The sequence below is a fragment of the Triturus cristatus genome, chromosome 10 (assembly GCF_964204655.1).
Source record: "Triturus cristatus chromosome 10, aTriCri1.1, whole genome shotgun sequence".
In the NCBI taxonomy this organism is placed as follows: Eukaryota; Metazoa; Chordata; class Amphibia; order Caudata; family Salamandridae; genus Triturus; species Triturus cristatus.
The window spans coordinates 923,937,333-923,955,876 of record NC_140593.1 but is presented as its reverse complement, the minus strand read 5'-3'; positions in this window follow the sequence as shown (position 1 = coordinate 923,955,876).

Sequence of the window (18,544 nt, the reverse complement as noted above, 5' to 3'; positions counted from 1 at the left end):
CTGTCCTGTTGTTGTTGTAGCTTAATGCTGTAGAGTAGACACGATGTATCCAGTCTGAAAGTGTTCTCTCAAGAGTCTTGTCTTCTCTTCTTGCACTCCACCGTAATTGATATTTTTTTTTTATTCAGTTATTTTTCAATACCCCTTTTGTTTTTCCATCTACACTTACAGGCCGGCCTTTACCATGTGCTATACTGGGAGAAACAACTCACACTTACCTTACCAATCCGCATCAGGCAGGCAGTGGTACCCAAGATTGATGTGCGGAGTGTCCATGGAAGGGAGGACCAAGATGAATGACGAGATGCAACTCCACAATTGGACCAGGATAATACAGTAACTTTAGTATCATTCATCTTTCGTCTTTTAATTAATTTGATTCCTTTTTTCTCTTCAATCATTACGACTGTGTGTTGTGTTTTTTTGGTAATTGATCCCTACAACTATTTTTTAATTTTCCTTGCTAGCTTTAAAACTAAAAGTAAGCCCGGTACAGCATGTAATTTGGGTCTCTCTGAGGGCATACAGGCAAGGCAAATTTCATATTAATAATTATACTTCTGCCCTGTACTGTCTAATTGTGTAGTAGTAGTTAGTAAGTACTACTCATTAACCATCAATTTCTCTTCATCATCATGCATGCATTTCCTTTTTCTCCCTTTATAGATTTATTGGATAATGGATCATGGTCGTCTCCCATGATTGTGTTTTACTTTTGTTGTGTCCATGCGTACTGTCTGTTTTTCTTTGTCAAACCTTTCCCCCAACACCCCTTTCCATCCATTCATCAATCCCTAACCCTCTTCTCCCGGGCTGTGTGATTTATATTGAGGTGTGATGTGACTACATTAAATGTACACCAACAATTCACACGCTTGCTGGGGCAGATGTGGTAAAAGCAACACTAATTCAATTTCAAGGCAGGGCAAGGATCTTCTTCTGCTTGCCCACCCATGCTGTACTTTACTTCGCTCTACTACTCCTCCCACAGTCTCTCTCAGGCAAAAGACTGTCTCTTTTTTTTTTTCAAATGCTAGTGCCAGTGTCAACTACTACCACCACCACCACCATGGCATCTTCTCTATTCTCTTGGGAAACCATGCAGCAATCGCTGTGCCGAACTTAATCCTCATCAATCAAGGGTAAGATAAGTTTGGTGGGAGGTATAATGGACTAGGATTAGAGACTGACAGTACTAGTAGGACAAATAAAATAACTCAGTGAGTGGTACCGCATCTATCTGTTTGTGTGTTACAAAATCGGCAGATATTTTAAATCAAACACTGGCTGCGGGCCTGCAGCAGCAAGGAATCCATGTGACGTAAATTCGTAAAACAGTAACCCACCCACAAAACATTAACATCATATATTTAAGTAAATATAATTTATTACCCTAACAAAAATAAACTATCCCACTCTGACCTGACCCACCCCTCTCCCTAACCCCAACCAATTTACAAAACCCAAAAGTCCAAAATGTCCATAAACCACAATGCCCAAAACCCACCCACCAACAAAATGAATTAAAAAGGGACATATCAAAGTGGTCCTAAATTCGGCGGGCTTTGAGATGTTTATCAACGAGGATCTTGACCCGCTGCCTCTAGGTGCTCCTCCAAGCGTGGCATCCGGAGGAGCATCTGGTGGTGAAATGCCCTGCAGTTGCATCCAGGGTGGGAGGCAGCAGTGCTAGATGTTATCGAAGCACGGCGGAAGGCGGCTGCCTGACCACGGCGCCGTAACACTAGAGACAGGGGATGGCTGGGGCCCGGGGCATTGGAGGAGGCTGCAACTGCAGCCGCCTCCTCCTCCTCCTCCGCCTGAGCCACCAGCCGCCGGTACTCTTCACAGATGGCCTCCAGTTTACAGCGCCGGGCCCTGGCTGCCAACTCCTTCCGCATGGGTTTTTCTTGGGAAGAAGGATAAAGAATATTGTAACCAATACTATTAGCAAAACAGTCACACAAAATTAATTCAACACATAGTGGCACAGTATCACTAGCAAACACAGTACATACCATTTGTGGTAAGTATCTATCCTCCCACTTCCTCGGACTCTAACATTTGTGGGAGTTTCAGGCATTATACTAGCACTATGGACTCCAGTACACATCAGTCGTCTTCTTATCTCTAGTTTAGCGAAATTACATAACCTTGTTGTAGCCGGCATGCCAGCTCAGTCAGCTAAGCTTGCACCCAAGAGAAACAGATACGAGTCACATGATGCAGTCTCACGTTAGTTTTATTTACTACTAATGTCTGCAGGTGGGAAAGCTCATATTTTTGTATTACGGGTGGCACTGGCCATACTCTCTCTGTTACATGAGGGTAATTGCTCAATTTCACTTTCACCCTGCCCTGGGTACTACAAAAAGGCAGATTAATTATATGATCCAATGATCATTGCTTATATTATATATGGGAACATGACATAAGGTCAGTAGCGGTCTGTGGTGGGAGGGGCAGGGTGGGGGGGTAGTAAACTATGGATTACGGACAATTATAGGTAAGTAAACAATACATATAAATAAATAAAACAAATTTCGTTGCACGCACTGCATCGCATTTGGCGGTGCACTGCGCACAATGAAATTAGTTTTATTTATTTTTATGTTTATTTATCTGGATTTGGCCGTAATACATAGTTTACTACCCCCGCACCCTGCCCCTCCCCACGTCACCGCCCACCAGCACTCCCACCACAGACCGCTACTGCGTAGGGTACTTTGTTTTCATTGATTGTGTAACCAACAGATAGGCCACCCTTTGCAGGCTGGCTGACACAATCGAAAATAAATTAACATAGGTAGGGAGTGGTCCTCGGAGTCGGAGGAAGGCGCTTGATAATATATATATATATATATATATATATATATATATATATATATATATATATATATATATATATATATATGATGTGCTTGCAAACTACTGTGAGTCAACTGTATTCTGAAAATACTACTTATATTCCCCTCCGCTTTGCTACTCTGGCGCAGTTTCTTTTACATTCTTTTCAAAGTGAGACTCTCCAGTGACAGTCTCCACCTATGCTGTCTATGATGAATAGTACATCCAGGCATCCATCCATTAAAAGTAGTTGTCTATCATTCTTTTTTATATATCTCTTAACAAACCTTAGTTGGTTTCACCAACAACCACCCACGCGCCTGCTCCTTTCTTGCTTGCCTTGGCTTTGAGTTTGACCCAAACACCGCTAATGATTCTTGCTATCTAGTATCCACCCATACTGTGTCGCCCACCCAGGCAGGCATCTTCTTTCACCTTCCACCCATCCTTCAACACCCCATGCATCTGATCTGATTCCTATCAGCCACCTATGCATGCTTCCAACATATCCTTCTCTGCCAGTCATATTACATCTCGCCCGTCCTTCCTCCTTCCACCCTTCTTTCCCTCTTTGTTCAACACATCCATCAAGGTCATCTGATCTGACTTTTAGTCTTCTCCATAAAACTTTCACAGCTGAGTTGGAGTCAGATAGAAGAGGCCATTGGTTACTCAACTCACGCTGCTAATGCTATTGATAATGCATTGCTAATGCTAAGTAAAGGGTGTCTTCTTCAACCGTTGTATAATTTTCACTACAACTTAATAAATCTAACAGTACAGTGAGTGAAGTGCACACCCTTCCAGCTAGTAGTAATGTCAATAAGTAATGAATATAACTTACCACCGCCCGCCACTGCTGCTGGCTCCCTCATATATCCTGCAGGTGCCGCATGTTCTCCTGCCCCCTCCGGAATGGCCGTATCGCCATCACCGCTGGCCCCGCCGGCACTGGTGGTTGGTAGTACGCCTAGAAAAAACATTACACATTTTTAGATGCCTGTACACCTCCCCCTATTTTATTAGTTTTCACTAGGAAGATGGAAAAAAAAGTTAATACAACATACATCATCACTAGTCCAAATCGGGTACTAGAGTAGAGTCAGTAGACAGACACTAGTAGTGTTATGGTCCCTAGGGTCATCTAGTCCTACTCTACTCTTTGGAAAGTTAGCCTGAGCCATGTAACCATTTTAGATTCATCATGTCTACTCTTTTGCGCATATTACCTCGCAGCTTGTTGTGCAGTAGACGCCTTTGAGGCCACATGAGTGTTGCGTACAAGTGAAGAGGTCGAAAAACAAACCACTTTGTTATGGAGTTCGGTTAGTCCGTATTGCTTAGCCATAACATGTACATGTTACACTTTTTAGCATGACTGCGAAATGCTTGCATAATTGCATTATACTATCTAACGCGCACCATTTTTCTCATAATAGGCGGAAGATTCCCTTCTACAAACCAGAGATTTGCAGAGCTTATGATGCATGTAACCAGTATTTCTACGTTCTACGGTGAGGGGTCTTCCAGAATTCACACAGATCTTTTGTCTTCTATCATGCACTTGTAAATGTTTACTGTTTTAATCTTATGCTTTTTGCTGTTGGAACTGGCTGTAGTAATTTCATAGAACTACGTACAGAGTTTGTTATTTGAAAATAAACCTTTTGAACTTCCACATAGACTCTGTGGTATTTGGTGTGGTGGGGTGGACTTACACAAGTGAGTGAGCAAAAGGGTGTTATGTTCTGGGTTGTGTCATCATTGGGTATCTTCGTGTGGGGGTTCGGGACCTAATGAGACACTATAGCTAGTCGGTCAGGGGATTGTGGGTTCTTCTGACGGAGGTGTAAGGTCCAACCTCCCATCACCAACATCCTATTTTCTTGTGCATAGTTCTGTATGTGGCTGTGCAGAATCCCTACAACAGTAGTAGTATGTACTATCCTATCAAAAATACTAGTCAAATATCTGGTTGGGCATTTTGTTGGTGGGAATTGTCAAAGCCTCAAGATTAAGCAGACTAGAAGAGGACAACCCAAAGGACAGGACCCAGTGGCTGAAGCTAGTGATCAATCTGAATTTTATTCCACAGAAAACCTTCAATAAAGAGTGGCCAACTGGGCAAGCTTAGCTACAGACAGACTAATAGTAGTAGTAGTACAGAGAGTCATAGCAGAGGCAGTTAGAAGGAACTTAGAGGCAGGGATAACCAGAATTTGGAAACAGATCGTCAAGGTCAAAGAAGCTTTTGTAAAAAATAGCATTAGGAAGTGGAACCATAATTAATAGTTCGGAAAAAAAAGGTGCAGTAAAAATTAGGGAAATATAATTGCTAATATTAACCACTTGCGGACTTACTGGGGCCAGCAGCAGGGGCCTCGGTAGAGAAGCGGTCCTCTGGTTGATGTTCCGCCGACTCGGACCCCGTCTTCTTGCCCCTGGGTGGTGCTGATGATCATGTAAGATATTATAAAGAAAGAGACAAACATTAAGGAGTGCTGTGAAACAAATAAATCATTTCAAAAAAACGACAAAAAACATTTTAGGAAACAACTATTGCAATAAAATTGACCTATCTAATTAGATCGACTACTGGGCTGCTTGCTGGATTCATGGATCGTCTACTTATTTATTAACACTCCAGTATTCAATAATCGTTCTGATTCCAGAATACTAACGAAGCCTAAGTGCCACCTGTCCTAGACCACCTATTCCAGGCGGGCCAATTGTTCACTAAGTCTGCATTTCCATTTTTTTTAGCCTTCAAAAATGCATAGATGAGATGGAGGACACATGCAGAAATTTGTGCATACACCAAATTGTGGGTTGGTTGTGTCTGATCTTGTTCTGCTACTGACTGACACTGCTAACCCTACCACTCACTAAACAAACTACAAAAGGTTCTACGGAGGACTGGGGTAAGCAGCACTCAGTGACAGAGGAGGCATCACGGAGACTGTAAAAACACTATGAACTAATACTAACTAAACCTAGTATCCATCCACCACTATTTCACAGGAGGACAATAGAAGGACTAGAGTCTCCCTAGCAATATCCTTACCTAACTTCAGTTCTCTAAAGTAAACTCTTACATTAATCAGCCCAAGCTGGCGCAAAGTTGCAAACAAGTAAGAGTAGCACCGAGCACCTGTGTCTTACAATCACAGGAGATTTTGAAACGTAATTTATCTGCAATGTAAGCATCAGTAATCTTGTTATTCGTCCAAAAATTATACACAATACTTATACTACTATATATTAGCTACTCACCAAGCCCCACGACCTTCCCACCTAGCACGTCCAGCAGGTCCTGCTCCCGGTCCAGGATGTCTGACCACCAGTGGGCCAGCTGGTTATGGGTGCCCCAGACCCCTGAGCAGCGAAACACTACCCAGCGCACCTTCGCCCACTGACGGTGACGCTCCTGGGTAGGGTACCCGGACCCGGGCCTGCTGCCAAGGTCAAAGGGAGGTGGCGCTGGATAAAAAAAACAAGGGCGGCCACCTCCGCCTCGCCAAAAAGCTGCCGGGCCTGCACCCCTGTAGGGCGCATTCTGCTGCAAGGTAGGCGGCTCTTGGGCGCAGGCGCCTTGCCCTTTGAGTCGTTAGTGCTACCCTTGGCCATGGTTCTGGGGTGTGTGGGAGGCCGAAAAAAAAAAGACGAGGGAAGGAAAAAATAAAGTTAGGGGGAACAGTAAAAGTAGAAATAAAATACAAAATATAAACTTAGGGACAGTGATAGATAGATGATAAATAAAAAAAGTCAGAAAAACCGTGTAAAAAACTAAGGATTGCAAAGATTAAGGGAGGATAGAAAAGTAGGCCCAGAACCATAGCATAGAGTGAAAAACAAGATGGCCGCGCCCATTCGCGACCGCGTGGGTAAGTTCTCGCGATATTTATCACAAACACGCAATAATCGTCGCGAACAAGTAAAACACGCTCCCGAACATGACATGCGCATCACGAACACGCTATAAGCGACCTAGAACAGGAAATAAGGCATTGCGAGCAGGTGGGACAATTAACAAGATGGCCGCACCCATAGGCGACCGCATGGGTAAGTTTGCGAGATATTATCCCCCGAGCATGCCAACAGTGCCCCGAACACGCACAACGCTCTCCCGAACAAGAAAAACACATCGCGAACAGGCGGCCCAAGCAACTAAGCATGCTCGTGTAGCTACGCGTAGCTCGCGTAGTGCAATGACATTCGACTCCCTAGCAAAAATAGCAGGACGTATAATCCTGGAGATATTACAGCACTGGGCGGAAAGTAATGGGAAACTCACAGATCTGCAATATGAATTTAGATCAGGGGTTAGGACTATTGAGTAGAGTCTTAACCTAAATATGCTCATTGGAAAATACGTAAGAATAAAGAAGGGGACTCTGTATTTAGCTTTCATCGATCTTACATTGGCGCTTGATTGTGTAATACACGCCAGGCTGTGGGTAAAGTTGAAAGAAATGGGAGTAGAGGGATATATCATCAGCTTCCTAAGGGATTTATATACAGGATGCAGAGCCAAGGTATGGTACGGGGCTGGAGGAGAATTTACTAGGGCGTTCGACGTGGGGAGAGAAGTGAGACAGAGATGTGTCCTGGCCCTCTTCCTGTTTTCACTTTATATAAACAGTGTCGGGGTGGAGCTAGTGGCTACTACTAAAGACCTTCCACAAATAGGCACACACCCTGTCTCGGCCCCCCTCTACACGGGCGACGCAGTGTTAATGGCACTACCCCATTGGCCCTACAGATGCTGCTCACTAACTTTGTCAAATATATGAGTAATCTGGGACTTCAAGTTAACCAATGGAAAACCTTCATTATGAAGTGTGGAAGGAACAACATGAAATGTAGAAAATTACTGATAAATGGGATAAGATTAGTTTTACCAACATATTCTCTTACCTTGGAGTACTATTTGACAAAGACGGGTCATGGAACAACGCAATTGAGAATAGAAATACCCTGCTTAGTAGGGCATGTTGGGCAGGTAGACTTGGCATGAACCCCCAGAAATGCTGGTGAAAATATATAAAGGGAAATGCACTAGTATAGCACTTTACGGGGCGGGCATATGGGGATACAAGAGATGTGCTGAGATGCAAGTAACAGGAAATATTATTTTTAGATATCTTTTAGCAACCCCTAAAAGCACCTCAGCTTATATACTGCACTCCAAACTCAGCTCCCCATTCCTCACCGATTTAATTAAATTACAACCAATTCTGCTGTGGCACAAAATATGTTCTTCAGACTACACAGATCTTAACGGAGTGATAATTACCGACTGTCTGAAGTCAAGTGCATACAAGTCTATAACATGGTTGACGTATGTCCAGAGATTCTTTGGTGACATGGCCCATCCATAATATTTTGACAACCCAGAGACACTAGTTACCATCAGCAGAAAGACATTTAAAACAGAGGTGGTGGCTCATTTGGGAATGCTTAGTTTGACAATCGAAATCCTGAAATCTTCTGTTTTACACAATCAAATGATATTAACCACTTTTAATATGCAGCCTTACCTTACAACTGTTTTTAACTCACGGCATAGCTTTGTGCTTATACGCCTAAGATTGGATATACTTCACAGATTATGTACCTTTTCCACAATGAATGATTGGTCAACAGACATGGTAAATTGTCTGTGTGATGCCAAGCTGTGCCAGAATGCCATTCCCGTGTTTTTACTGTGCAAATTTTACTCTAAATATAGGAAGCGGTATATTTCTCCAATTATGAGGCACTTAAATTTTAAACAATGCTGTCCTGCATTTTTATACTTGCAGTCATTGCCAACACTAGAGATCTGCTGTAGAATGGCATCTTTCCTCTGGGCACTGTTTTGTGCTAGAAAGAAGTTTACAATAGGTACTGCATAGAGTATAATAATGACAATATATAGCAATGAGCCATTAACACTAAGGTAACTGGGAACAATAAAATCCGGATGGGGAATGCGAAGAACACTGTACTAATGCACTTTAATCACTTTAGGATCAGTATAATTAATCGAAACTCTGGGTAGTTGTGGTCTTTCAGCAATTTGCCCTTATGACAACAACTTTTTATACATACCTGAATTAATTTATTTTCCTTTTTAACATTTCGTTTTTATGATGCTATTGTTCTTAACCCTTCTGTTTTTTAAATGTAGAGAAAGGAATCTGAAGTTTGCTGCTTTTATATGTGTAAATGCTTTTATGGATGTTTGTCATGGCTCCGAATAAAGTTATATATGAGTATGGTGGCAAAATAAGTACAGCAGGCCCACTAATAGCATTCAATTTACTTGTCATGTGTAAATTATGTACCACTGTCCTAGGCACCGATAAGTACATTAGATTTGCCAGTCAGGTGTAAGGCAGTTCAGACATGTTTTAGGGAGTGAACAAAAGCAATTAGGCATTGTTATTAGTGGTAAAGTGCACAATGTCCTAAAGCCAGCAAAAACGAATTCAGAAAAATAGTATGGTAAAGGCAAAGAGTTTGGGGGAAGACCACCCAAAGACTGAAAGGTCTAACATGTGATATCTGACACCTCTATCTAGTTCTGTGTTTTCTTGTTATTTGGCATTTATATTGCACATAATTTATCCAAATGCACTGAGAAAACAGGTTTTTATAATGCCATGCTTGGAAAGGTGAAAACAAAACTGCAAGTCTCTGAATGGACAGTGATATTGGCTACAAAGCCAGGACGGCTGATGAGGTTATATAGGAACCTTGACAGGGGTGTGTGTGTTCATTCGTGCGAGCATGCATGTGTGTGTGTGTCTACAACTGAAAAACATTGGGGCATATCAACAAGGGCTTTATCTCTGCTTTTTTGGCTTTAAAAGCCAAAAAAGCAGAGATAAAACTAGCGCCCTATCAACAACAGGGTGCTAACACGCAAATTTGCATGTTAGCACCCTTTTACTCTACGCTTCCCCTTGCATCTCTAATGAGATGCAAAGGGGGCGTTCCAGAGTAAAATAATGGGAGAAATGTCGCTAAGCGACATTTCTCCAATTATCAAGAATGTCGCTAACCCTGTTAGAGACAAAAAAAGCAGCGCTAACCGCGGTTAACGCTGCTTTTTTACGTCTGCTAATTTTCAGACTTAGCCATGATATCCTATGGAAGGAGGATATCATGGCTAAGTTTGCCTGTCCCTATCAACAAGGTAACGTGTGATTATCGCTGGGTTTCCAGCGATAATCTCAGGTTAGCCTGTTAGCGCTAGGATTTTTATCGCTATTGAGATAAGCGTTGCTAATAGCACGCTATCTCAGCGATAAAAATTCACGCTAGCCGGCGATAATTATCCAAGCGCTAAGTGCGCTTTGCGATAATTATCGCCGGTTGTTGTTGATATGCCTCTTAATTCTTTAAAAGACATGTCCACAGTTAATTTCAGTGTTATCAGGAGCAGTTGGATTACGCATTTTGATGTGCACGTTTTAAACATGGAAGTAGCACCCTGAGAGCTGAAATTTAAGTTTTTCTAGTCTATCTTCAGGATCAGACATGTTTCTTTTATTCTTTTTTTTTATTTATATTTCACATCATAAGGTGAGCAGTGGATTTCCCCTAAACTACAGCAGCACCTGCTAAAAGAGCTCTTCCAATAATGACAATTCACTGAAGTGACCCCTAAACAGTCAAACATGTGAAGCATTGCAGGTGGTGGCATGACCCTTTCCTCAGGCTGCGACCGTGATATAAGTGACAACCAATGGATGGGGTCTATAGATAGAATCATCATTGTGGCTGCTGCGATCGTGGCCTGTCAGACACGTGAAGAGGTGGCATGTCGATGCCTGTCAGTGAATCGCCTCATTTTGTTTTTCCTTTTGACATTCTGAGATCAAGCCACACTTCACGCCTGTGACTCAGATTCCTTCTGGTGATGAGGTGTCACGGTCGGTAACTTTTGAAAGACAGACATAATTTCTGCTGAAAACGTATTTGTTGTGCTGTGTGGTGTTTCCCAATAATTACGTAGTGCTTGGTACAGTGCTTAATAGACGAAGGCCTTGGTAAGCTTTGAAGCCTGTTCAATGAAGCCACGATTCTCTCCCCCACTCCATGTGCTTGCTGTCAAAGAGGGGTCATCTTTCGACCAGCAACTTAGCAACGTCTTTGAACTGACTGCCATTGATGGCAGGCTGTTGTCTGATTTGACTGTGGAGGGAATGACATATGCTCAGAGGACTTTGTTAGGCCCTGACACAACCATGACTGGAGCGGTGCTGTATACATCCATCACTTTTGGGAATCTGGAGCATACAGACATGACGACCAGCAGATGTTGGTTGACCAGTACTTTGACAATGGGGCCAGAGTTGTCGACAGCACCTTTCTCCCATATGTGTGTAAATAGAGAAAACATGTGCAGTGTAATAGACACAGGGTTGTTGCTCGGTGTTTCACATATGTGGCATTCACGTATCATTTTCTCCTCCACTAAGTCAATTGCTGTCCAGAATCCATACCTGTTGACGAAGTATTTAGACCCATTATCTGTTCAGTTGCCACTACTCCCCAGTAGCGTTCTGGTGATCGCTCCATTACTTGGCTCTGGAGTACAAAAGGTACTATGAGATGCTCACCTCGGATGGTAATTCATTGATGGCTCTTATCTAGTTCAAACTGAGTGTGCCTAAAAGACTTGATGTCCAGTAGCAGACTATACTTGCAGCGGCGGCTGACACAATGAAGAGGTGGTGAGGCGTAGGAGCACGTGCGGGAGGTTAATAATAAAAAAAACATTACTTGGAGCTGACGGCCACCTCCTGCGTTGTGCCTCGTCCTTACAGGTCCCAGCAGGCACTGGGGCTGCATCAGATTCCCTGTGCAATACCCGCGCTTCTCTCATGCTATGACAGCAGAATGGGGATTGGCCAGAACGTGCACTCAGATCAAGGAGTGTGTGCTGTTCCTCCAGGCCTGATGTTCAATGCAGCCCAGCTGGACAAACCTAAGTGCACATGTGTTTTTGGCCTGCTTGAGACGGCTGGCCAAACACACATGCGCACTTAAGAAGTGCATATAGCACTCCTCCTCCTTCCTCCAATTCCCAGGCCCCACCACTCCCTGCACAAGCTGGCTCAGAGCTGGCAAATTAAAACGATCATAGGTAATCGATTTATTTTATATCAATGAGTTCAGACATGGCTTGAAGCGTGGGCTCATTTAACCATGCTTGTTTGAGTTCTTTCGAACATGTTATGTTAACCATTCTTCTATAGCGCACAGCTGCCCCAGCAAAGGGGCGTCCCGGCGCTCTGACTGGCAGAAGAAGAAACAGACAGAAAAGGAGAAAACCAAAGAGAAGAAGCAGCGGGGCGAGAAAAATGATCCTCTACAGTATAATTAAGATCCGGGGGGGAAAGATATGTTTTAATAACCCTCCTGAACGTAAGCAAATCATCCAGGGCGCGCATGTGGGCAGGTAATGAGTTCCAAAGCCTGGCCGCCAGATAGCAGAAGGAATGCCCTCCCGCTCTGCAGCGCTTAAACCGTGGAACTGCTGCTAGATTTTGACCCAATGACCTCAGAGAACGAAAGGGGACATAGGGAGTGAGAAGATGCTCTAAAATCAGAGGAGAAGACAACTTAAGAATCTTGAAGGAGAGACAAAGTGTCTTAAACTCAATCCTTTCAGCCATGGGCAGCCAATGGAGTTTCCGGATAGTTTCCTTAGCAGAGCAAAACCTAGGTAAGCCCACCAAGGCTCTGGCCGCCGTGTTCTGTATGCGCTGCATCCGGATAACTTCCGCCTGATTGGCCCCCAACAGGAGCGAACTCGCATAATCAAGCCGGGAGAGTATGGTGGCCTGAATTATCAGCTGTCTAGTGGGTGCATCAAAATATTTCAGGGCTGGCCTAAGCCCTCGCAGGATACCAAAGCAAGTAGCAGCAACTTTTTTAGTGTGTCCACAAAAACTCAGGGCGGGATCCAGCCAGACACCCAAGTTTTTAACCTCGGGTACCGGAATGGGGGCTGGACCCAACTCTGGGGGCCACCACTGAGTACCCCAGAGGTTGCTCAGCTTACCAACAATAAGGACCTCCGTTTTCTTGGCATTGAGTTGTAAACAGTTAGCCGTCATCCAGCCGGCCACTGCTTTCAAACCCTCCCTGAACCTAAGTGCCTCTGAGTCGGAGTCCCCATTAAGTGCAACCGCCAGCTGCGTGTCGTCCGCGTAGGAAACCATAGTCAGGCCCCAGTTCTTGGCGACCGCAGCAAGCGCCTGCACATACAGATTGAACAACGTGGGGCTAAGTGCCGACCCCTGAGGCACTCCCTGCTCTATGAGATAAGATTTAGACTCAAATGGAGGTGTAGCGACCCGGAATGTGCGACCTGCTAAAAATGACCGAAACCAATCAAGTGCCAAGCCAGAGACACCTGCTTCACCCAAACGCTGCAATAGTATCGCGTGTGAGACCGTGTCAAACGCGGCACTAAGGTCGAGTAACACCAGTGCCGCAGTTTGGCCGGAATCAAGTATGGAACGCAGATGTTCCGTCATCGCAAGGAGAGCAGTCTCCGTGCTATGGCCTGCCCGAAAACCATTCTGGGAGGAATCCAGGATATTAGCAATCTGGAGGTGTTGAGTCAGGATTCCATTAACATGGGCCTCCGCAACCTTGGCGGCCCATGGGAGAAGAGAGATCGGGCGATAGTTCTCCAGTTTAAGAGGGTCCAAGGCAGGTTTCTTCAGGATAGGAGTGACATAGGCTTGTTTCCACTTAGTAGGTACCATCCCTGAGGACTGCGAAAGATTGATAAGTTGGCGCACAGGGGGGAAACATAGAGCAGCCGATTCTCTGAGTTGTGCGGGTCTAAGCGGGTCGGCAGGGGACCCGGATTTAACTTTAGCCGACAGCCTATCAAACTCTACCTCAGAGATTCCAGAAAGTGTGGCCAAAGCCACATTAGCAGTAGAATTCAACCTCAGGTCCTCACACTGAGGGATGATAGTAGGAAAAGAGCGATAGATAGTATGTACCTTTTCCAAAAAAAAGGTGGCAAGCTCATCACAATGGGACACTGAGCATATCTCATCTGCTGAAGCTCTTTTAGCGGTTAGATCTTTAAGAACTTTAAAAATCAACTTCGCAGGATTAGGCCTGCGTTTGAACTCCTGGGAATAGTAGGCCGCACAAGCTCTACATATGGCTCTATGGTAGATTTTTGTTTTAGCAAGGTACAGTATTTTCTTCTTGATATCATGGGTTTTACGCCAGTCTCTTTCCGCATGTTTACATGATTTTTTTAAGAGCAGTAGTGCACTATCATACCATGGACTGGGTTCCAAGGGCCGACTTTTACTCCACTTAGCAGAGATCAGGGAGTCAAGTGCCCGGGTAACCCAATCACAGAAGAGATCATAGCTAGATTCGACGTCGTTGAAAGGGCCCAGTGGGTATTCGCTGAGTACCCGAAGAAAATCCTCAAGCTTAAGTTTCTTCCAAGGACGTTTGAAAATAGATCTATCAAGGTTCTTAAGAGGAGGGTTTCTGATCACAAGGTTTAATTCCACTAAAAAATGGTCTGACCAAGCTACCGGAATCGGCGGCAAAACATTTGCCATTGGCAGGTTAGTAAAAATGGGGTCCAGAATATGTCCACCCACATGCGTGGGGTGGGCGACCACCTGACTTAACTGCAGCGCCTCTAAATCTGCAAGAGTACTACTGATAGCAGGGGTGTGGCAGAGATCAAAGTGGAGGTTGAGATCGCCAAGGACAGTAAAATTGGCCAATCCAATCGCAAGAGAGCTCACTATTTTAGGAAGAGCTTTTCTGAAGGCAAGGTCGTTGCCAGGGGGCCTGTAAATCAGAAGCCCAGAGAAGGTAAGGTGATGATTTACCGTAATACATAAATGAGCACTCTCACACCCATCCATAGCTAATTTTTTCCAGATACAGGGGTAGCATGATTTAACTATCACTGCAATACCCCCACCCCTGGAATTCCGATTATGAGTAAAAATAGAATATTCTGGAGCGATCGCTAAGTTCAGTTCCACAACAGCCTCATCATGAAGCCAGGTTTCGGTCATGAAAAAGATATCGGGAGCCTCCGCTAGGATGAGGTCATGGATTGCGGAATGGTGTTTAATCAAAGACCTAACGTTGAGATTCCAGATTTTAAGATCCCGAGGAACCGAAGGTTTGCTAGGCGGGAATACCTTAAGAGGGGGCTCACATAATGCTCTAATAGGGGTAGGGGAGCTAAAAACGAAATTGCCACAAGGGCATCGGAAAGGGCCACACAACGGGTCATGAGAGGAGTACTCACAAAATGAGGACAACTGCCGAATACTAAGTAACTCCTCTCTCGTGTATTGTCCGCCGGCAGGTTTATGAGGCACACTGACCCTGGCGCAAGGCACCTTCTTAGCGCTGACGGGCGCAGACGGGCAGGACTCTGGCACGACTCCGGCGCAGATACGGCGCGACCGCTGATCGCGTCCGCTGCGCGGAGACATGACCGTCCTTTTTTATGCGCAGCTAGAGCGCGTCCCAGCAAGAGCCCACACCCAATATGGCCGCCGTCAAAGACTCGCCCACCCGAACCTGGTCTCTCAGCGTCGGTACTCGGCTGAGAGTGGCCAGGCAGCGAGGGGGGGGAAAGGTCTCTTAGCGGATGTCACCACAAAATAAAGGTAAGAGCTGATGGTATCACGCAGTAGAACACGTAATAATCACAGTAACACAAACAATTTTAAAATAGACACTAAAGAGATAGAGAGATCTCCCGGCATCTGCCTCAGGAGGGTAAAAATACCGAACTGCCTAGTCGAAGGCAGGGCGTCCAAATGCCCCTTTTATGCGCAGTTAGAGCGCGTCCCAGCAAGAGCCCACACCCAATATGGCCGCCGTCAAAGACTCGCCCACCCGAACCTGGTCTCTCAGCGTCGGTACTCGGCTGAGAGTGACCAGGCAGCGAGGGGGGGGGGGAAAGGTCTCTTAGCGGATGTCACCACAAAATAAAAGTAAGAGCTGATGGTATCACGCAGTAGAACACGTAATAATCACAGTAACACAAACAATTTTAAAATAGACACTAAAGAGATAGAGAGATCTCCCGGCATCCCCCTCAGGAGGGTAAAAATACCGAACTGCCTAGTCCTACAGTCCTACATAGGATACAGGTCTTAGATTGTTTAATCACATAACTCAAATATTCTTCAGCTACAGAACGTCTGATTTTGACATTTGTCAGGGAAAACCTAGACATAAAGTCAGCAGGGTCTTTTGCCCTTTCCAGGCTTGGCGACAACAGTAACTGCCCTTCTATGAAGAAACAGATGAAAGTGCTTGTATGCCCAGACGACAGCCAGGAACAACTTCTTGGCTTGAGAATGGATCTACCCTGGCTTGCTGAGGCTCTGACTGCCATAAGCAATGATCCGACCAGACACACAGGGTTGAGGTCTCTCTTTGCCAGTAAAGCTCACAGACCTACAGGACTGAAATTTTCAATCACTTCAGTGTGAGGAGACTGATCATGGAGGTAGGTTCTTTGCGGATTTGATTTTTCTGGTGTGTGATGTCAAAAGCTGTCTGGCAATCCAAGATTGTCTGCCTTCATGAGATTCCTCTGGGTGCACCGACCATGGCAAATGCTGGACTATAATGACCACAGTTGCGGCGAAGTCCCAAAAAGGAACTGAGGACTAACACTTTGCAGATACCAGTGCAGTCACCTTCTCAGCTCCAGGGAGAATTCCATTCTTTGAGAAAACATGACACAAACACGTTAGAAGGTCTTGCCAAAATGACACTTGTTTTTTGTTGAATGCGACGTGTGAATCTCAGAGCGATTACTTTTATCAAAGTTCAGGCCTGTTCTTCCTGTGACTTTCTGTAAATGAATGTATTGTCACTATATCTCAGAGAGTTCAGAATGCCATGGATATTCAGCAAACATATTCTTGACAGACTTCAGCAACAGGCGAAATAGTGAAGCTTAAAGGCTTGTAATGAAGCAGACCATCGTATCAGGCAACATTTGAATCACATCAACTGGTGGACATTCATTTACTCGGATACGTGTTTAGCAATGGACTTTGAGGAGACCTGTTTTGATAGTGGATTTGAAATGAAGAAGACATCTTGGGCCAGCAGCAGTTTCCATACTTTAGACCCCATGTTTGAGGCAGGTTTGAAGACACCGTATGCACGTCAGTGACTGTGTTGAATCGCAGGCATAGATGTGGACATCCACAGGTGTTAAAGAAAGTTAATTTCTGGGTTTGGCAAACACAGTGCCCATAACAACGCTAATTGTGGCTCCCAGTGTCTATTATGGAAGGGGAAGGTGCAGTGCTTAATTTGTAAAAAAAAAAAAAAAAAAGTGCCAGGGCTCTCGTCAGGAGGCCACTGCAGCTTGCAGCACACATTGCCTTGCTATTCTGCCTATGATAGTAATAACAAAACTATTAACCATCACCCTCATATAAGTGGGAGAATTCGGACTATTTCAGCCCTCCAATGCTATAAGAATGACTTGGGCAGCAGGCAATACGTCATTTTAAATTAATAATGCATTAATAATTAACTGTTGTTGTGGTCATCTCTAAATGACCTAGCCAGCGCCACCATGTTGCAGGCTGTCCCAAGTGCCAGGCTAACAGTTAAGTGCCGGTACCGAGCACCGGAAGCCACCGGCTCAAATTAAGTACTGGGAAGGTGTGCCCTTTATGTCCGTGCAAGAACAAGCTCCATTACTCTGCCTCTGTAAGAACACTCCCTTGCACAGAGGAGACCCTGGCAGAACTGGTGTGTTGCAATCAGAGGACATCGAACTGTAGGAGGCACAGATGTGGGCACTTCAGATACACGCAATGCACTTGCCTCAGGTTATCTTCATCAGAGAAACACCCTGTTCACCCCTGTTTCAAAGAGGTATTAAAGGTACACATTCAGAGGAGGAATCCTGGTGCTGCATGCATGGGTCAGGAACTGTTTCATTACCAGTGTAGAGTCAGCTTAGCAAGTCACTATAAATAAATGACATGCAGACGTCGTAGTTTTATGCTGCATTATTGCTCAAGTGTGAAAATCCTAAGCTTATTTCTAAGATCTTAGTATGCACATTGATGTTCTCAGATAGTAGACGCACATAGTTTGCAGCAATATGGAGAGTCTAACTCACACTGCTGATTCATTTGTGAGTCAGCACCTTCTGCCCCGCCCACCAATTCTTCTGTCTGTGAATCTCTTTCCGAGCACAGCGGAAGTGGTTTGCTGAGCACAGGAAATGATGTGCAGTCAGGGCAGATTTCAGGAAGTTACGTTGTCGTTCTCCATTTTCCATGTTCTTCTGCATCCCATTGATCAACGGTCCTTCATGTTCACATGAAAGATGATTCAGCCAAATTAACTGCTGCTGGAGCATAGCATGCTCTCCACTCTCCCTGCATGCCTGCTCTTGCTAAGTTTCTCGTTCTACCACAAAGAGGCCACTGCCTACCCCTAAGGGATTATTGGCAGTGGTAAAGGGGGCACAACCAGCCCTGTGTCAAGTAGCAGGAACAGTGGATCAATTGTACTGAGAAACCATGTGTAAATACATGAGGCTGACTGTGATCTTGAGGCACCTGGGCTCTGCTAACTGCATTTATGAATTGACAAAGTAAAGCTGCGTGGTTGCGCTGAAGGAGGTGATAGATGGAGA